At 45.5% G+C, this 17,500-nt stretch overlaps 1 protein-coding gene across 3 annotated transcripts in view; it reads right to left on the reverse strand.

Moving 5' to 3' along the window:
• The window catches only part of LOC135105080 (mucin-3B-like), a 163,383-nt gene that overhangs the window by 46,029 nt on the left and 99,854 nt on the right, over positions 1-17,500 (reverse strand). The gene's annotated exons all lie outside the window — the stretch shown is intronic.

The raw sequence follows: 17,500 nt of genomic DNA on the forward strand, positions 1-17,500 counted from the left end.
AGGAAAGTGGGTGGAAGGACGAAGAGGAGGAGGAGGAGGAGGAGGAGGAGGAGGAGGAGGAGGAAGGCAGATCAAGACATTAAGTGAGAGAGGAGGCATTACTGGGAACCGGAGGGAGCCAGGAGGAGGAGGAGGAGGAGGAGGAGGAGGAGGAGGAGGAGGTATGTGTTTAGTATGCAGATCCTAGGATAGACTGCTTCCCTTCAGCGCCGATCTCTTACATTTATCCTCCTCCTCCTCCTCCTCCTCCTCCTCCTCCTCCTTGTGCTCCTCCTTATTTTCTTCCTCCACCTCCCTCCCCCGGAAATATTTCAGTGTGTGACAGAATAAGTACGTTTCCTCTTCTCCGCCTCCTCATCGTTTTTCTGCCTACCTCTTCCTCCTCCTCCTCCTCCTCCTCCTCCTCCTCCTCCTCCTCCTCCTCCTCCTCCTCCTCCTCCTTCTCCTCCTCTTCCTCTTCTTCCTCCACTTTTTCGTTCGATTCGGAGCGACAAACAAACAGAAGGTAGAAAGTTGGAATGTGTGTGTGTGTGTGTGTGTGTGTGTGTGTGTGTGTGTGTGTGTGTGTGTGTGTGTGTGTGTGTGTGTGTGTGTGTTTGCAGTTATTCTCTCTCTCTCTCTCTCTCTCTCTCTCTCTCTCTCTCTCTCTCTCTCTCTCTCTCTCTCTCTCTCTCTTAATGACTCGGTTTTCTTTTCCTTTTCGATATTCCTTCCTTCCTTCCTTCCTTCCTTCCTTCCTTCCTTCCTTCTTTCCTTTCTTTATTTCTTCCTTCCCTTTATCCTTTTCTGACACTTTTCCTTTCTTTATTTCCTCATCCATTTTTCATTAACTCACATCCTTCTTCGTGATCTGCTCTCACTTTTTCTTCTTCTTCTCCTTCCTTCTTTCCTTCCTTTCTTCTTTTCTTCCTTTCTTGCTTCCTTCCTTTTATCCTTTTCTGACACTCTTCCTTTCTTTATTTCCTCATCCATTTTTCATTAACTCACATCCTTCTTCGTGATCTGCTCTCTCTTCTTCTTCTTCTTCTTCTTCTTCTTCATCTTCTTCTCAAGTTTTAAATCAATCACTCCTATTTTTTTTCTGCCAAGCTTCATTTTTCTTCCCTTCTCATTTATCATCTTATCTATTCTACCCCTTCTTCTTTATTTCTCAGTATGTTTTATTTCTTTGCTTCCTTCACAGTTTCTTTTCTTATTAGTAATTCATTTTATTTATACCTAAAAAAAACTTTAATTTCGTTTTCTTTTTGCACTGCATTTGCTTTCTTTAACCTCTCTGTTATTTTTTTTTTCTTCTCAGGTTAAAGTATCTTGTTTCAACCTCATTATTTGTTAAAGTAGTTTCCTCTCACGTTCAGTTACCCTCTATCTTTTTTTTTTCCTTTTTCCCCAAGTAATTTCTTCCACGATTTTTTTTCTTACCACCTCCATTTTTACTCGGATTTTTTTTTTCGTGCACTTCCCCCTCTGTTTTCTTATTTATTTTTCCTTCCTTTATTATGTACGTGGGTTTTTTTCTCCCTTCCTAACTTTCTCCTTTTCTTTTTTTATTTCTTCCTCCCTTAGTTTCTTGGTTCTTCCTTCTACGTGAAATCTCCTTTCTTCCTCTTTCATCATTCCTTTCTCTTCCTTCTTTATATTCTTCTTATTTTATTTTCTATTCTTATCCATGTGAGTTTATCCTTTCTCTCTTTCCTTCAATCCTTGCTTCCTTTTCTTCTGTATACTTCTCTCTCCAAATTTCCCCCATTTCCTTCTTCTTTTCTTGCCTATTTCCTTCATTGTTTTTATTTTCTTACTTACATGAAGTTCTTTTCTTGTCTTTCACATTCCATACCCTTCTTCATTTCCTTCTTTCCTCTTTCCCTTCTTTTTCTATCCCATTTCTTTCATTTTTTTCCTTTTCCCATCTCTTTTCTCTCTAACTGGCACTCCATACTCTTTCCTTCCTTCCTATATTCCTTTATTTTCTAGCCCCTTTCTTGTATTTTCCCTTTACCCATCTCTTTTCTTTCCGCCTAGCACTCCATACTCTTTGCTCCTTCCTTCCTTCCTTCCTTTTGTTTCATCCACCTTGCCTTCATTTTACCTTCAACATACGCCATAACCTTCACTGTACGTATTTAGCTTCATTCTGCAACATTCTTCCCTTCCTTCCCTGTCCAGTAAATTCCTTCCTGCCTTGCACCGCCCACCTGCTCTGCCTCCCTCCTCCCCTGCCTTCCTGCCTCAGCCTCCGTGCATCATGTGTTTAGCTTCGTCCTGCAACTTGGCCAGTGGGACGTGGGTAGCGTGCTGATGCGACACACGAGCTGCTCCCTGGAATGCACTGGTAGCCTCACAGGTCGCCCTCTCTCACAGCAAGCCAGGTGAGTCGGAAGTAATCTGTAAGCCCTCACTGCAGCAGCCTCATGTCAAGTAAGGCAAGGACGGGAAGCAGTGTTGGGAGTCGAGTCAAGTAACCTTCTGTTTTCACTTCTGTGTTTTGTGTGGGTTACGTGATGGTTCGTTATTTCAGGTATATTTTTAGGGTGTGAGGTTAGGTTATGTTAGGTCGTCTTGGCTATTGAATTCTAATCTAATGCAAATCAACTTTAATTCATTCACCGTGACACGAAACAATTAGCAGCACCAGAAGCAATGCGTGAAGTCTTTATAAGGATCTACAAGAATGTTAGCGACGAAAAAGGATACATTTTGCAATTTCTTCCCAGTTCAAAGATTGGATGTGGCTGTAAAACAAGTAAAAATATCTCAGTGATTGCTAATTAGTGAAAGGTGTATCAAGTGGCAGTCAGAGGGTTAAAAATAGCTTCTTATGTGGATTATTATGGAGATTAGTCACTCTGGGTATATTTTTAGGTATATTTTAGGTATTTTTGAGGTGGGAAAGGATCATTTAGGTAAAGTTCTCTGCTTTAATGCAGTGTAGTTTAACCTCAAAATCAAATCTACTGTGTTTTGCGTGGGTTACAATGAATGTCGTTGTATTTATTTATTTATTTATTTATTTATTTATTTTCTAGTGTTGGTAAGGGTAAGTTAAGTTAGGTTATCTCGTCTACTCTAATGTAATCTAATATAAATCAAGCTTCCGCTGTATTTTGTGTTGGTTAAATGAAGATTAGTAATTCTAGGTATTTTTTTTTTATTTATTTGGTGTGGGTGACAGCAGGCTAAATTAGGCTGTCTTGTCTACTCTAACCAAACCTAATATAAATCAACTTTAACATCAAAGGTGCAAATGGGTTAAAATATATATGTGAATGCATGAACGACACAACAATAAAGGTGTAAATGGATAACAAAGGAGCATAGTGGTAGAGGAGTGCACTGATTAAAGGTGTGTGGGAGGGATGCTGGTAATGATGAGGCGTGAGAAATAATGAGCTGTTGGGGAGGGTGTGTGTGGTGAGGGGCGGTGTGATGGCGGGGAGTGTGGTGAGGGGGTGTGGTGAGGGAGTGTGGTGAGAGGGAGTGTGGTGAGGGGGCGCTGGGAGAAAATTATTAGTGACTCTTTCCTTCACCCTTACCCTTTCCCTCCCTCGTTCCTCTCCTTCCTCCTTCTCTCTCTCTCTCTCTCTCTCTCTCTCTCTCTCTCTCTCTCTCTCTCTCTCTCTCTCTCTCTCTCTCTCTCTCTCTCCCCCATGCACGTACGACCGCTGCTATCGCGGGTGTAAAAATATTCCCACTTAATGAGGAATTAGTTAGTTGGCTTCATTATTTATAATTAACGAACCTGATGAGAGTATTGTGTGTACGTGTGTCTGTGTGTCTGTCTACTATCTGTCTATCTCAGTGTCTCTCTCTCTCTCTCTCTCTCTCTCTCTCTCTCTCTCTCTCTCTCTCTCTCTCTCTCTCTATGTCCTTCATTTCAATACGAACCAAGTCGCTTATCCAACACGATTTGGCGAGAGATAATAACCTTGAGAGAGAGAGAGAGAGAGAGAGAGAGAGAGAGAGAGAGAGAGAGAGAGAGAGAGAGAGAGAGAGAGAGAGAGAGAGAGAGAGAGAGAGAGAGAGAGATAATGATGAGTTGAAAAAATAATGATGCTGTCTATTTTTCACAGCGCTGGATTTTAAGCGTGAGTTTGAGAGAGAGAGAGAGAGAGAGAGAGAGAGAGAGAGAGAGAGAGAGAGAGAGAGAGAGAGAGAGAGAGAGAGAGAGAGAGAGAGAGAGAGACCGGACTTCCACTGCTATTTCCTCACAGATTGAATAATACATTCTCAACATTCCGGAATCCTTCTCCTTCTCCTCCTCCTTCTTCTCCTTCTTCTCCTCCTTCCCTCCCTCTCCCTCTCCTTTTCACCCTTTCCTTCCCTCCTTCCTTCCTTCCCTTTCACTTCTTCCTCTCTCCTTTACGTCAGAGGATAAGGCAAGAATGGGTTTAGGAGACGAAGATTTTAGGCGAAAGGAGAGCTTGAGGAAACGAAGGAAGGAAGGAAGAGAGAGAGATAAGAGAAGAGAAGAGAGGAGAGGAGAGGAGAGGAGAGTAGAGGAGAAGAGAGAGAGAGAGAGAGAGAGAGAGAGAGAGAGAGAGAGAGAGAGAGAGAGAGAGAGAGAGAGAGAGAGAGAGAGAGAGAGAGAGAGAGAGAGATTATGTAAGAGACTTGCTTTAAAGAGATGAAGAATAGTAAGAGAAGGTGAAAGTAAAGTGAAATGTAGAAGAAGAAGAAGAAGAAGAAGAAGAAGAAGAAGAAGAAGAAGAAGAAGAAGAAGAAGAAGAAGAAGAAGAAGAAGAAGAAGAAGAAGAAGAAGAAGAAGAAGAAGAAGAAGAAGAAGAAGAAGAAGAAGAAGAAGAAGAAGAAGAAGAAGAAGAAGAAGAAGAAGAAGAAGAAGAAGAAGAAGAAGAAGAAGAAGAAGAAGAAGAAGAAGAAGAAGAAGAAGAAGAAGAAGAAGAAGAAGAAGAAGAAGAAGAAGAAGAAGAAGAAGAAGAAGAAGAAGAAGAAGAAGAAGAAGAAGAAGAAGAAGAAGAAGAAGAAGAAGAAGAAGAAGAAGAAGAAGAAGAAGAAGAAGAAGAAGAAGAAGAAGAAGAAGAAGAAGAAGAAGAAGAAGAAGAAGAAGAAGAAGAAGAAGAAGAAGAAGAAGAAGAAGAAGAAGAAGAAGAAGAAGAAGAAGAAGAAGAAGAAGAAGAAGAAGAAGAAGAAGATGATGATGATGATGATGATGATGATGATGATGATGATGAAGAAAAAGAAAAAGAAGAAGAAAATAGAAAATAAATTTTGAAAGATGCAGAGAGAACAAAAAAAAAGTAAAAGAAGACAACGACGACCACGACGACGACGACGAGGAGGAGGAGGAGGAGGAGAAGGAGGAGGAGGAGGAGGAGGAGGAGGGAAAGTGATGAGGAAAGTCTTCTGTTACCTTGATAACAGACAAGGAAGGGGAGGTGCTGACCCTTCTTCTCCTTGATCAAGCCTCCTCCTCCTCCTCCTCCTCCTCCTCTTCCTCCTCCTCCTCCTCCTCCTCCCATAACTTTCTTACAGTGTTTACATTTTATACTTTCTTCCTGTCTCCGCTCTCCGTTGTTCCTCCATTTTCTTCAGAACCTTTTAGAGAGAGAGAGAGAGAGAGAGAGAGAGAGAGAGAGAGAGAGAGAGAGAGAGAGAGTCAACGACGGAGATAGAGAAACGGAAGTAAGGAGTGAGGGTAGATAAGGGAGAGAGAGAGAGAGAGAGAGAGAGAGAGAGAGAGAGAGAGAGAGAGAGAGAGAGAGAGAGAGAGAGAGAGAAGGTGGGGAGGGCAGGCTAAGTATATTGCGTACAGAAATCAGGCCACATTACGTATCTCTCTCTCTCTCTCTCTCTCTCTCTCTCTCTCTCTCTCTCTCTCTCTCTCTCTCTCTCTCTCTCTCTCTCTCTCTTTCTCTCTCTGTGTGTGTGTGTGTGGATACTTTACTCAATTACTGGCGTTCGACTTTTCTTTCATCATACTTCTCAGCCTTCTCCTCCTCTTGCTCTTCCTCTTCCTCCTCCTCCTCCTCCTCCTCCTCCTCCTCCTCCTCCTCCTCCTCCTCCCTTCTTCCTCACACCTTCACTGACTTGGGAAGATTGTAAGAGTTTTAACATTATCTAAGTTCTAATACACGCGAGAAGACCATCACCCTCTTCCTCCTCTTCCCCTTCCTTCTCTTCCTTCCATTCCTCCTCCTCCTCTTCTCTTAGCATTTTTTTTTTATTTCACCTCCTTTCTCTCTCTTTGCATTTCCTCTTTAATCTTATATTCACGATTTTCTTATGTATTCTTCTTCCTGTCCTGCCTCCTCTCTTTCATCCACCTTCTCTTCTTCTCTCTCTTTGGGTTACCTCTTTTATCTTCTATTCATGATTTGGTTATGTATTCTTCTTCCTCTTCTTCCACCTATCATTTAATTTCTCCCTTATTTACCTAAGATTCCTGTCATTCCTGAGTCATCTTTTCCTGCGTTTTTCTTTTGGTTTTTATCAGTTATCGTTTCTTTATTCTGCCTCTCATTCCTTCCTCCTCATCTAATTATTTCTCTCTCCTACCAACTTCTCTTTCCTCTTTTTTTTCATCAACTTCTTCCTCTTCCAACTTTTCATTCATTTTTTTTATTTTTCCTCATTTCTTTTTTTCTGTTTTCTTCTTTACTTTCCATTCTTCTCTCTCCTCTTCTTTCCATCTTCCTCTTTTTGCTTTCACCTCCTTGTTCACTTCTTATTTCTTGCTTTTCCATTTATTCCTTTTTCCGTCATTAGTATTTATTTTCCCTGGACAACTTTCACGACTTTCTCTTTTCTTTTTCCTCGTCTCTGGCCGTCTTCTACTTGTCTGAATATTTTTTTCTGTTCCTCTCATTTTCATTTTCTCGTTTTCTTTCAAGTTCTCGCATTTCTTATTTTCTTTCCCTTTTCTTTCGTTTTCTCCTCCTCCCACGGTTTCATTTATGTTTCTCCTCCTCTTCTTGTTTTTTTCGACTGTTCTTCTTCCTCCTTCTCCTCCATACGAGTTATTTTTCCTATTTTCTCCCTCCCATTTCTTTGTCCGCTTTTCATTTCTGCTTTTCTTTTTTTCTTCTTGTCTCCTTCTTCATTTTTTTTATTTTAATTTTCTTTCCTTCTTGTTTTCTTTTCTTCACCCTTTTTTTTATATCTTCTCGTATTCCATAACTTTTTCCACCTCACTTGCTATTCATTCTCTTTTTAAAATCTTCACGATCCCTTTCTCCTTCTTCTTTTCCTCATCTTATTTCCCTTTCATCTTCTCACAAGTTTTTTTTCTTATTCTTTTCATTCTCTTTTTTTGTCTGCTCTCCATTTCTCTACCTTTTCCTTCCTCTTTCATTGTCATTCCTCCTCTGTTCGCAAGTCCATTAATGCTTCTCCTCTTCTTTTCCCGCGTCTTCTTTCCTTCTCACTTTCTCACATTTTTTTTTCTTATCGTTATCATTCTCATTTACTTTCCATTTTTCCTAGACAGTCTCATCTTTCGTATTTCACTGCTGTTCCTCCTCTCCATTTATGCTTCTCTTCTTCTTCTTCCCCGTCTTCTTTCCTTTGAACCTTTTCACGATCTTTCATTACTCTTCTTATTCTCTCTTTCTATATCTTCTCTTCCATTTCACTGCTATTCCTCCTCTCCATTAATGCTTCTCCTCTCCTTCTTCTACATCGTCTTCTTTCCTTTTCACTTTCTCATGCATTTTTTTCTACCCTTCTCACTCTCATTTCCTTGCAAGTTTTATTCCATGTTTCTTTACTTCTCTCTCTCTCTCTCTCTCTCTCTCTCTCTCTCTCTCTCTCTCTCTCTCTCTCTCTCTCTCTCTCTCTCTCTCTCGTCCTCCCTCCCTTTTCACCTCATTTTTCTTTTCTTTTCTTGTCATTCTCATTTTCTTTCCATTTCTTCTCTTCTCTCATTGCTATTCCTTCTCTCTCGCACTGGAAGTCCATTGATGCTTCTTCTCTTCTTCTTCTTCTTCTTCTTCTTCTTCTTCTTCTTCTTCTTCTTCTTCTTCTTCTTCTTCTTCTGCTTCTTCTTCTTCATGGTCTTTCCCTCTCACCTTCTCGCGCCGCTCTCTCGTCCTCGTGCTCCTCCCAGGGCGGCGAAATCGGGTGTCAAACAGTGGTGAGAGGACCAATCATCCTTGTCGAGGTGACGGGGCCATCTGAATTGCAAATGCTTTCCTTCCAACCTTCCTACTGCCGCTCTCCTACGCCAACCCAGACAGAGAGAGAGAGAGAGAGAGAGAGAGAGAGAGAGAGAGAGAGAGAGAGAGAGACAGGGGGGTGAAAGGAATGGAAGAGAAATGATTGGAGAGTCATTCTGGTTTTTTGACGGAAGATTGTGGACGAAAAAAGGGAAGGGAAGGTAATGATTAGAGAGAGAGAGAGAGAGAGAGAGAGAGAGAGAGAGAGAGAGAGAGAGAGAGAGAGAGAGAGAGAGAGAGAGAGAGAGAGAGAGAGAGAGAGAGAGAGAGAGAGAGGAGGGTTACACTGTAAACAGACCCATCAAACACCCAACATCCGTCCTCACCTTCACCCCGTCTCTCTCTCTCTCTCTCTCTCTCTCTCTCTCTCTCTCTCTCTCTCTCTCTCTCTCTCTCTCTCTCTCTCTCTCTCTCTCTCTCTTGCAGATCTCATCGTTGCAGTGTTTTAGGGCATGGTGATGGTGGTTGTGGTGGTGGTGATGGTGGTTGTGGTGGTGGTAATGGTGATGGTGGCCGTGGTGATGCTGGTGATGACGGTGGGGATTTTCTTTTTGCATTTATTTGTTCTTTTCAGAATTATTACTGGCCTATCAACAGAATCATGTACACGCCATTAAAAAACTGCAATAACTTCCACCAGAGGCTGTTAGTGCACAAAATCATTATTGCACCACTAACAGAATCATGTACAAACACCAGTGGAAACTCCAATAACTTACACTAGATACTGATGAAAGTGCAAAAATTATTACCACTAACATTATAACCACCAGAATTATTACCACTAACATCATGCAGACAGCCTTGAACTTGAAGATCCACCAAGGGATTAAAAGAAAAAAAGAAATATCGAAATGAAGACGAAACATTTAAGAACACGATCCAGAATATGTCCTGAGATTTAAACCTGTGCCACTTCAATTCGTTCAAGCCATTAACTCACTATCCTATCCATTCTAAGGTTATTTGTGGCGCATATTTCGGGGGAATTTCAGACGATAGGTGGAAGAGGAAGAAGAGAGGAAGAGGAGGAGGAGGAGAAGGAAAAGTGTGTGTGTGTGTGTGTGTGTGTGTGTGTGTGTGTGTGTGTGTGTTTTCACTAAATTAAGTTGGTGTGTCCCTGCGTGTGTTGTGTTACGTTGTGTTTAGTGTTGTTGGGTTAACAGCAACGCGGCGATAGGGGGAGGGAGAGGGGAGAGTGAGAGAATGGACGGGAGAGAAAGAGAGAGAAAAAGGAGGGGGAGAAGAAGGACAGACTGAAAGTAGAAATAGAGTAAGAGATGGTAGCAGTAGTGTTTTCCCTTCCCCTATCTTCTTCCCTTCACCTTTTTCCCTTCCCCTACCTAACTTAACTTAACCTAACCTAACCTTGCCTAGCCAAACCTAACCTAACCTAACCTCATTTAATCTAACCTAACCCAACCCAACCAAAACTAACCTAATGTAACCAAACCCATGCCTGTTACCCCCTCCCTACTCTCACTTCTTTCCCTCTCTTCTCCTTCCCCTCTCACCCGTCACTCCCCCTCCCTTCCCATGTCGTTCAGTGGAGCCTCTGCAATAAACCCCAAACAGCAACCTTAAACACACACACACACACACACACACACACACACACACACACACACACACACACAGCAGACCACCCACTCTAGCAAACTACACCAATATGCCCTCTTTGTGGTCCTCTCTCTGTCTCTCTCTCTCTCTCTCTCTCTCTCTCTCTCTCTCTCTCTCTCTCTCTCTCTCTCTCTCTCTCTCTCTCTCTCTCTCTCTCTCCACACTCAGTTTCCCTTGCCATTCCTTTTGTTTTTATTTCCGAGTGTTGGTTAGTGTGGTGTGGTGTGATGTCTTTTCCTTATTCTTTTACCTTTCTTTTTATTTGTTTTCTTTCTTTCATGTATATTTTCTTATTATTTGGTCGTATATTTTCACCTTTCCTTCATCCTTTCATTTGCTATTTTTCCGTCTTTCACTTTTGCTCTTGCTTTTGTTTCCTTCTTTTTTCTTCTTCACTGTGCGATAATTTCTTCTTTTCTATTTTCTTCTTCTTCTTCTTCCACTTCTGCTTCTTCTTCTTGTAATAATTTCTCTTTCTTTTCCATTTCTTCTTCTTCTCCTTCTTCTTCTTCTTCTTCTTCTTCTTCTTCTTCTTCTTCTTCTTCTTCTTCTTTTCTTTTTTTTTTTTTTTTTTTTTTTTTTTTTTATTTAAACAAAAATTTACATCAGGCTTAAAACAACACGTTTTTTTTTATGCTGTTATTTGAAAAGCCTATACTTAAATGTAAGGAAGAAAATATATACAAAAAGTAAACTCATCCTACTATATATATATATATAGACATGATTAACACAGCACTAGTGTGGGGGGTTGTGTTTTACGCCACCTGTGTGCAGCCACTTTCACCTGCTGGAGTGTCATTGTTTGTGTATCACTCGTGGCTGCCGTAAACACATTCCACAGTCTGGAGGTTCTAGCTGTGTAAGAGCGCTGGTGCTGCCTCGAGTAAGATCGAGGCACTTGCACCAGCATGTCATTGGAGGTGGTGGTCCTGGACTCCCTCTGGACAGCTCGTGGTGGGAGCCTTATCGAGCTGAGATGAGGGACCTCCAGAACCCGGGCCTTGTGCTGGACCACCAGCGCCGACACGTCCCGCCGATGCTCTAGCGACGTGACTCCGGTCTGCTCCTCCTGCTGCTGCTGCTGCTGCTGCTGCTGCTGCTGCTGTCCGTCCATCCCCACCAAGCGCAGGGCACGGCGTTGCACAGCATCCAGTCTCTGCAAGTGGGTGGGGGCACTCGACATCCAGGACAAGGCACTGTACTCCATACAAGGCCGTATCTGAGCCTTGTACAGTGTGAGGATGCCCCGGGAGTCGAGGTTTCCTGACATCCGACGCAGTGCAGAGACTCGCTGGGAGACCTGGTGGGCAACAGCAGCAACATGGCGGTCAAAGCGCAGGCCACAGTCCACTGTCACTCCCAGCAACTTGACGTGTTCCTGGAGGGGAAGTGTCTGGCCTCCAAAAATCAGACAGCCTGAGACGGCTGGGGAGGCAGCTGGGGACCGTGAGATGACCATGGCCTGCGTCTTTTCTGGAGCGAAGCTGACTTGCCACGCCTCTCCCCACTCCATCACCAGCCTGAGCTGCCTATTTAGCTCTCTAACGGCTCGTTGACTGTCGGAGCGGCAGTAGGAGCGGGAGAGATTGCAGTCGTCGGCGTATGCAAGCAGAGTCGGGATTTGCCGCAGGAGGTCATCGATGTATATGTTCCACAGGATCGGGCCCAACACTGAACCCTGTGGAACTGAGGCCTGTATAGGTAACGGCTGGGATGCCTGTCCATTGATGACTACCCGGAGGGTTCTCCCCTGGAGGTAGTCCTCGAGCAGTGCAAGGAGGTTGCCCTGGATACCCTTGGCGCAAAGCTTTTTTACAAGCCCCGCGTGCCAGACCCTATCAAAGGCCCCAGCAATGTCCAGGGCCACCACAAGAGTATCCAGACCTTCGTCCAGGGCATCCTGCCAGCCTTGGGAGAGGAGGGTGAGGAGGTCCGCTGTTGAGCGGCCAGGCCGGAAGCCGAACTGTCTGTCTGAGAGGAGGCGGTGCTCACTCAGGTGATGACAGATGACACCTGCCACCACCTGCTCCAGCAACTTGCCCACCACGGAGAGCAGCGAGATGGGTCTGTAGTTGCTGGGCTCAGACTTTGAGTTCTTCTTGTGGGCTGGTACCACTCGCGCCTCCTTCCATATAGAGGGCCACCTGTGCTCCATCAGGCAGGCCCTGAAGACGCTGGTGAGAGGACCTGACAGCTCACTGGCGCAACGTTTGAGGAGCCGCGGGCTGATGTCGTCCGGGCCGGTGGCTTTGTTCTCCTCTACTTCCCTCATCAGCCGCTCCACCTGTTCACGTGTCACCTGAACATCGGCGACGGTGTGGTCTGTTTCCTGAGGGAGGTGAGGTGGACGTCTACCTGGATCAGTGACTGACATCTTCTCTGCGAAAAAATCAGCGAGTAGAGAAGCCTTGTCCTCACTGCTGGCGGCTGTTGTCCCTGTCCGGCCTTGTTAGTGGAGGAACAGTGTCGCGGCGGCCTGTTCCTTGCTGCTCCTTGACAAGCCTCCACCAGGTCTTGTGGCCAACCCCTGAGCCACAGAGCTTTTGCCTCAGGTCCTCTCGCTGCTGCCGTCTCGCCCACCTGCAGGTAGCTGTCACCCGTCTACACGCCACACGGTGTTGGGCCCAGTTGTAGTGTGTTGGACGACGTTTGTACCTCACCCAGGCTTCGTGTTTAGCCTCAGCGGCCGCTCGGCATCGGTAACCAAACCAAGCAGGGTCATTAGGCCTAACGAGGTACCTTCTGCTGGGGACGTGTTGCTGCTGGAGGGCAAGGAGCTTGGTGGTGAGGGCACGGGCCTTTTCCTCCGCGTTGCCTATCAGTAGGGCGTCCCAGTCCAAGCGAACGATGTCGTGTCTCAGGGATGCCCAGTCAGCCTGCTCCCACAGCCAGATAGTGCGCGGGGCGGCGGCCTCCCTCGCTATATCCAGCTTGACTCGTGCCAGCACGGCATGGTGGTCGGAGGTGCCCACCGTCCCCAGTTGATGGCAGACGATGCTGGAGTCAGGGAGATCTGTTAGCACAGGGTCCAGCGACCCTCCCCTCTCATGTGTAGGGAAGGACACGTGGTTCGTCAGACCCTGCACCATCAGGAGGCTGTTAAAGGCATCCTGCTCCAGGTGGAAGTTTAGATCCCCCAGAATCATGACGTGGGAACACTTGTGCCGCTGTAGCATAGTGTCCAATTCCTCCGTCAGAAAATCCAGCGCTGAACGTCCTTGCCTTGGGGGACGGTACATGACACACAGGAGGAGTCCTGTGCTGTCATTTATTACCACTCTGAAGAACAGCGCCTCCATTCCTTCAGGCAGCACCACGTCAATTTTTTGAGTTTGGAGGCCGTGTTTGAAGCAGGCAGCCACGCCTCCGCCCACTCTATGCTCACGGTCCTTCCTCGCCCACTTTGTGTAGCCCGGGATGTTGCCAAACGTCGGCTCCACCTCACCACTGAGCCACGTTTCCGTGACGGCAACAATGTCCGCGTTGTGTCGGAGGACAAAGTTGTGGGTGAGGTCACCAAGGTTGGTGCGAAGGCCCCTCACGTTGGCCGACACAACAGTCAGGTGTCGGCTGAGGTGGCCAGTCTTTTGTTTTTTCTTGGCGCTGGTTTGACTTAGGGCTACCTTGGCAGGGGGAGGCGTGTTACTGCCTTCCCTGCCACTTGGAGTGGGCTCCAGTCGTGGTGTTGCCTGGGTTGTGGTTGCCATGTTGGTGGGAAGGGGTGGAGAGGGGAGTCTCGAAAGGGCAGCTGAGGTTGAGGATTTAGCTCTTTTCTCCATCCTTCTGTCAGGACCCTTCTGAGAATCGTTTCCTGCCTTATATCAGCAGTGCGGCTGTAACACACCTCGGATGTGTGTCCGAGGCGGGAGCAGTAGTCGCAGCGTGGTCTGTCTCCACTTCTGACGTCCCTTTGGGATCTAAAATGATGTGGGTGGGACTGGGGTGCGGGAGGGTTGGGTCGCGCACCTGGTGTGGCGGAGTGAGGTCCTAATCGCTGCTGACCTCGTTTCTTCCTCCTCTTGTTGCTGCTGCTCCTGTTGTTGTTGTTGTTTCTGCCATTGCTGATACTGTTCCTGTTGTTACTGTCGTTGCTGCTGCTGCTCCTCCTCCTGTTGTTGATGTTGGTGGTGGTGGTAGTGGTGTTGGTGGCGGCAGCGGCGGAGTCAGTGTCGGAGTCGGCAGGTGTTGATGCTGCTGCGGCGACTGTGGTGGCGGTGGAAGTGGCAGCAGCGGTAGCTGTATTTGTGGTGGGGTCTTCTTCTACTTCCACTGCCTCGTGTCTAAGAGGTCTGGGCTTCCCTGATCTCCACCACTGCCTCCAGCGGTCCGAGGAAGCACACGCGTTTTCCCAAGTTCTGGCGATTGAGAGAGGGGTGGCTGTTGTCGCCACGGAGCAGGTGGCAGTCTTTTCCTCATTCTCCCTCGCATCAGTAAGAGCGTCTATAAGCCCTAATAGGTCTATCAATTGTGCCTTTTTGTTAATTATCCAGTCTCTCTGTAGACGGAGAGACTGAATCACATTTTTATCTTTCATTACCTGTTTTTGTAGCTGGATAACAGTGGTGACGAGCTCGTCTTTCTCCAGCTGCGACAGGTGTTGCCTCTCGTCATCATCCACTCCATCGTGTAGAGGTGTGGATGGAAGGTCCACTTCAGGGTTTTCACTAATGTAGACCACTTCATCCGCTAAACTGGCTTCATGACGTAGCTGCTGTGTGTCCTTACAAGTGTAGGTCTCTCTGTCACCTAGGCAAGCTGTGTGGCACACGTTAGGACATTCGTTACTGCCCTCACAACTCACGTAGGGGGCTGATTTGGTAGCCGCCCTACCACACACGGCACACCATCGCTGAGGACAATATCCCGGGAGATCACGCCTCTTGATGAGCCTGTGTTCCGCCATTTCACGTAGAGATGGAGATTTGCGTTACTGAAGAACTGATCTGAATGCGCGGAGCACACTGAAAACACGTCCGTCCTCCACGGCGGTGACCTGACCACCACTTCTTCTTTTTCTTCCTCTTTTTCTTTCCTCTTCTTCTTCTTCATTTCCATCTTCTTATTGTTACGATAATTTCTCCTCTATTTTCTTCTTCTTCTTACCAAAATTTCTCCTTCATCTTCATTTTCCTTTTACCCTCTTTCTACATTTCCCTAGAGGTCTCTCTCTCTCTCTCTCTCTCTCTCTCTCTCTCTCTCTCTCTCTCTCTCTCTCTCTCTCTCTCTGGTCTCACATTTTCTCTTATCTTCTCTGCTTCTTATTTCTTTATCTTTCGTCTTGTATTTCCCGAAAGATTCCTACATTAGTTTCCTCTTTTCTCTAGTTGCATATTTCTATTCTATTTTCAGCATTTTTTCCTTCCGTTTCTTCCTTGTTTCAATGACATTTTTTTTCCTCCCAGACATCTTTTTTCCCTCTCTCCTCACTCCAGTTCTCCTCAGTTCACTTACCTCACCCTCTCCACGTTCCTTTCCTGAACTGTCGCCACAACTTTACACCTCTAACTTCCCTCTCCTCCTCCTCCTCCTCCTCCTCCTCCTCCTCCTACTCCTACTACTCCCTCCTTTATATTTTTTTTCTCTTCCTCTTATCTTATCGATTCGTTACTTTCTCCTTTTTTTTTTAATCCTGTTTCCTCTACTTGCATCTTTTTTTCATTTTTCTTTTATTTTTTACTTCTTATTCTTCTAATTTTAATTCATTTGTTTCTAACGTCTCTCTCTCTCTCTCTCTCTCTCTCTCTCTCTCTCTCTCTCTCTCTCTCTCTCTCTCTCTCTCTCTCTCTCTCTCTCTCTCTCTCTCTTGCCCTTCCCTTTCCTTCCCTTTTTCCTCCACAATCTTCCATCTAAAAAGACTCTCTTACCATCCTTCCTCCACTCTTTCCTCTCCACTTACTTCTCTCTCTCTCTCTCTCTCTCTCTCTCTCTCTCTCTCTCTCTCTCTCTCTCTCTCTCTCTCTCTCTCTCTCTCTCTCTCTCTCTCTCTCTCTCTCTCTCTCTCTCTCTCTCTCTCTCTCTCTCTATACAGCTCCCTATGCTTCCACTTCCCTTTATTTTTCCACCCTCCTCTACCCTCCCATTCTCACTTTTTCCACCCCCCCTTCCTCCCCATACCTTTCTGCCCTTTCCCTAAGTGTGCAAGGAAAGCGAGTGTTACAGAAACTCGGGCTAATAAATTTGTGTGCGAGGCCCCGCGTGCTGGTCGCCGGGGCGGTGCTAATAGCTGGTTTGTGCTGACTGGGAGAGGGGAGAGGGAGAGGAGAAAGGAGAGGAGGGAAGAACTACAATGAAAGACAAAAGAAGAACAAGCAGCTGAGGATTCATTGTTGTTTGTGGTGATTGTGCATCTAGTATACAGTGAGAGGAAAGGATAGAAGTGGAGAGGATAGGAGGTGAGGGGAGACGAGAGGAGGAGAAGGGAGAGGGGAAGGAGAGGAGTCAAGAGGAACGGAGTGGAGAAGGGAAGGACAGGGATTAAGCATAGAGGTGAGATAGAAAAATAATAAAAGTGGAAACGAGTAAGGCTGAATAGAAATATATGAAATAGAATAATACATGAAACAAATGGAGGAGAAGAAAGGAGAGAAGAGGAGAGAGAGAAAAGGCAATGAATTCGAGGTGAAGAAAAGCATGGTGAAAAGAGAAGAAAAGTAAAGGAATAGAAGAGAAGAAAAAGAAAAACGAAACAGAATATGAGTGAGAGAAATCATAGGAGACAGGAATGGGAAAGAGAGAAGAGAGGAGGAAAATAAAGGTAGGAGAAAAAAAAATAAGGGTAAGGAATGGAGAAGAGAGAAGAGAGGAGGAAAGGAAAGAGGATGGATATAAGTTTGCCAGCAGCTTTAGTCAACTGTTACTGTCACTGTGGGAGGTTTTCAGTACCGTACATTGGTGAAAACTGTCCCCTCCACCACCACCACCACCACCATCACCACTCCCCCTTCCCCATCACCATCACCACCACCACCACCACATCCTCTCTGCCACCACCACCACAACCACCATCTCCACCACTATCACCACTCTCCCCCTTCCCCCATCATCACCACCACTATCAATGACATCCTCTCTGCCACCACCACCACCACCATCACCACCACCACCACACTACTACTAATGCGCAATATCACCATCACCACTAACAGCACAGTTGATATCACCATTACCATTACCAGAATCGTAACTGCTTTCGCCACCACCACCACCACCACCACCAAAAACAACAACAACACTAAAACAAAACAAAAAAAAACAGCAAAGAACAATAACAAATAAATTAAAAAAACACGAAAACAAACACACACAAAAAAAATAATAGAATAAAATCTAACACCACCACCACTACCACCACCACCACCACACAGGGACAGTACAATTATCATTATCTTTTTTTTTTTTACGTACGTATTTTCAGATTATCGTGAGGCAAAGTGATTCTCTCAATCCTTAATTATTAAAGAGAGGGGAGGGTGAGTGGGAGAGAGAGGGAGAGGGGAGGAGAGAGAGAGAGAGAAAGAACAATTAAGGAGACAGGGGGAAATAGGAGGGGGAAAGGATGGGACAGAAAAGAGAAGGGGAGATGGAAGGATGGAAGAGGAGAGGAAAGAAGGTGAAAAAAGGATGTTGGGAGAGAAAAGGCAAAAGGAAAAAGAAGAGAGGAAGAGGAGGGGGAGGAAGAGAGAAGAGGGTAAAATGAAAAGGTGGAG

This window comes from Scylla paramamosain, chromosome 1 (assembly GCF_035594125.1).
Source record: "Scylla paramamosain isolate STU-SP2022 chromosome 1, ASM3559412v1, whole genome shotgun sequence".
NCBI lineage: Eukaryota > Metazoa > Arthropoda > Malacostraca > Decapoda > Portunidae > Scylla > Scylla paramamosain.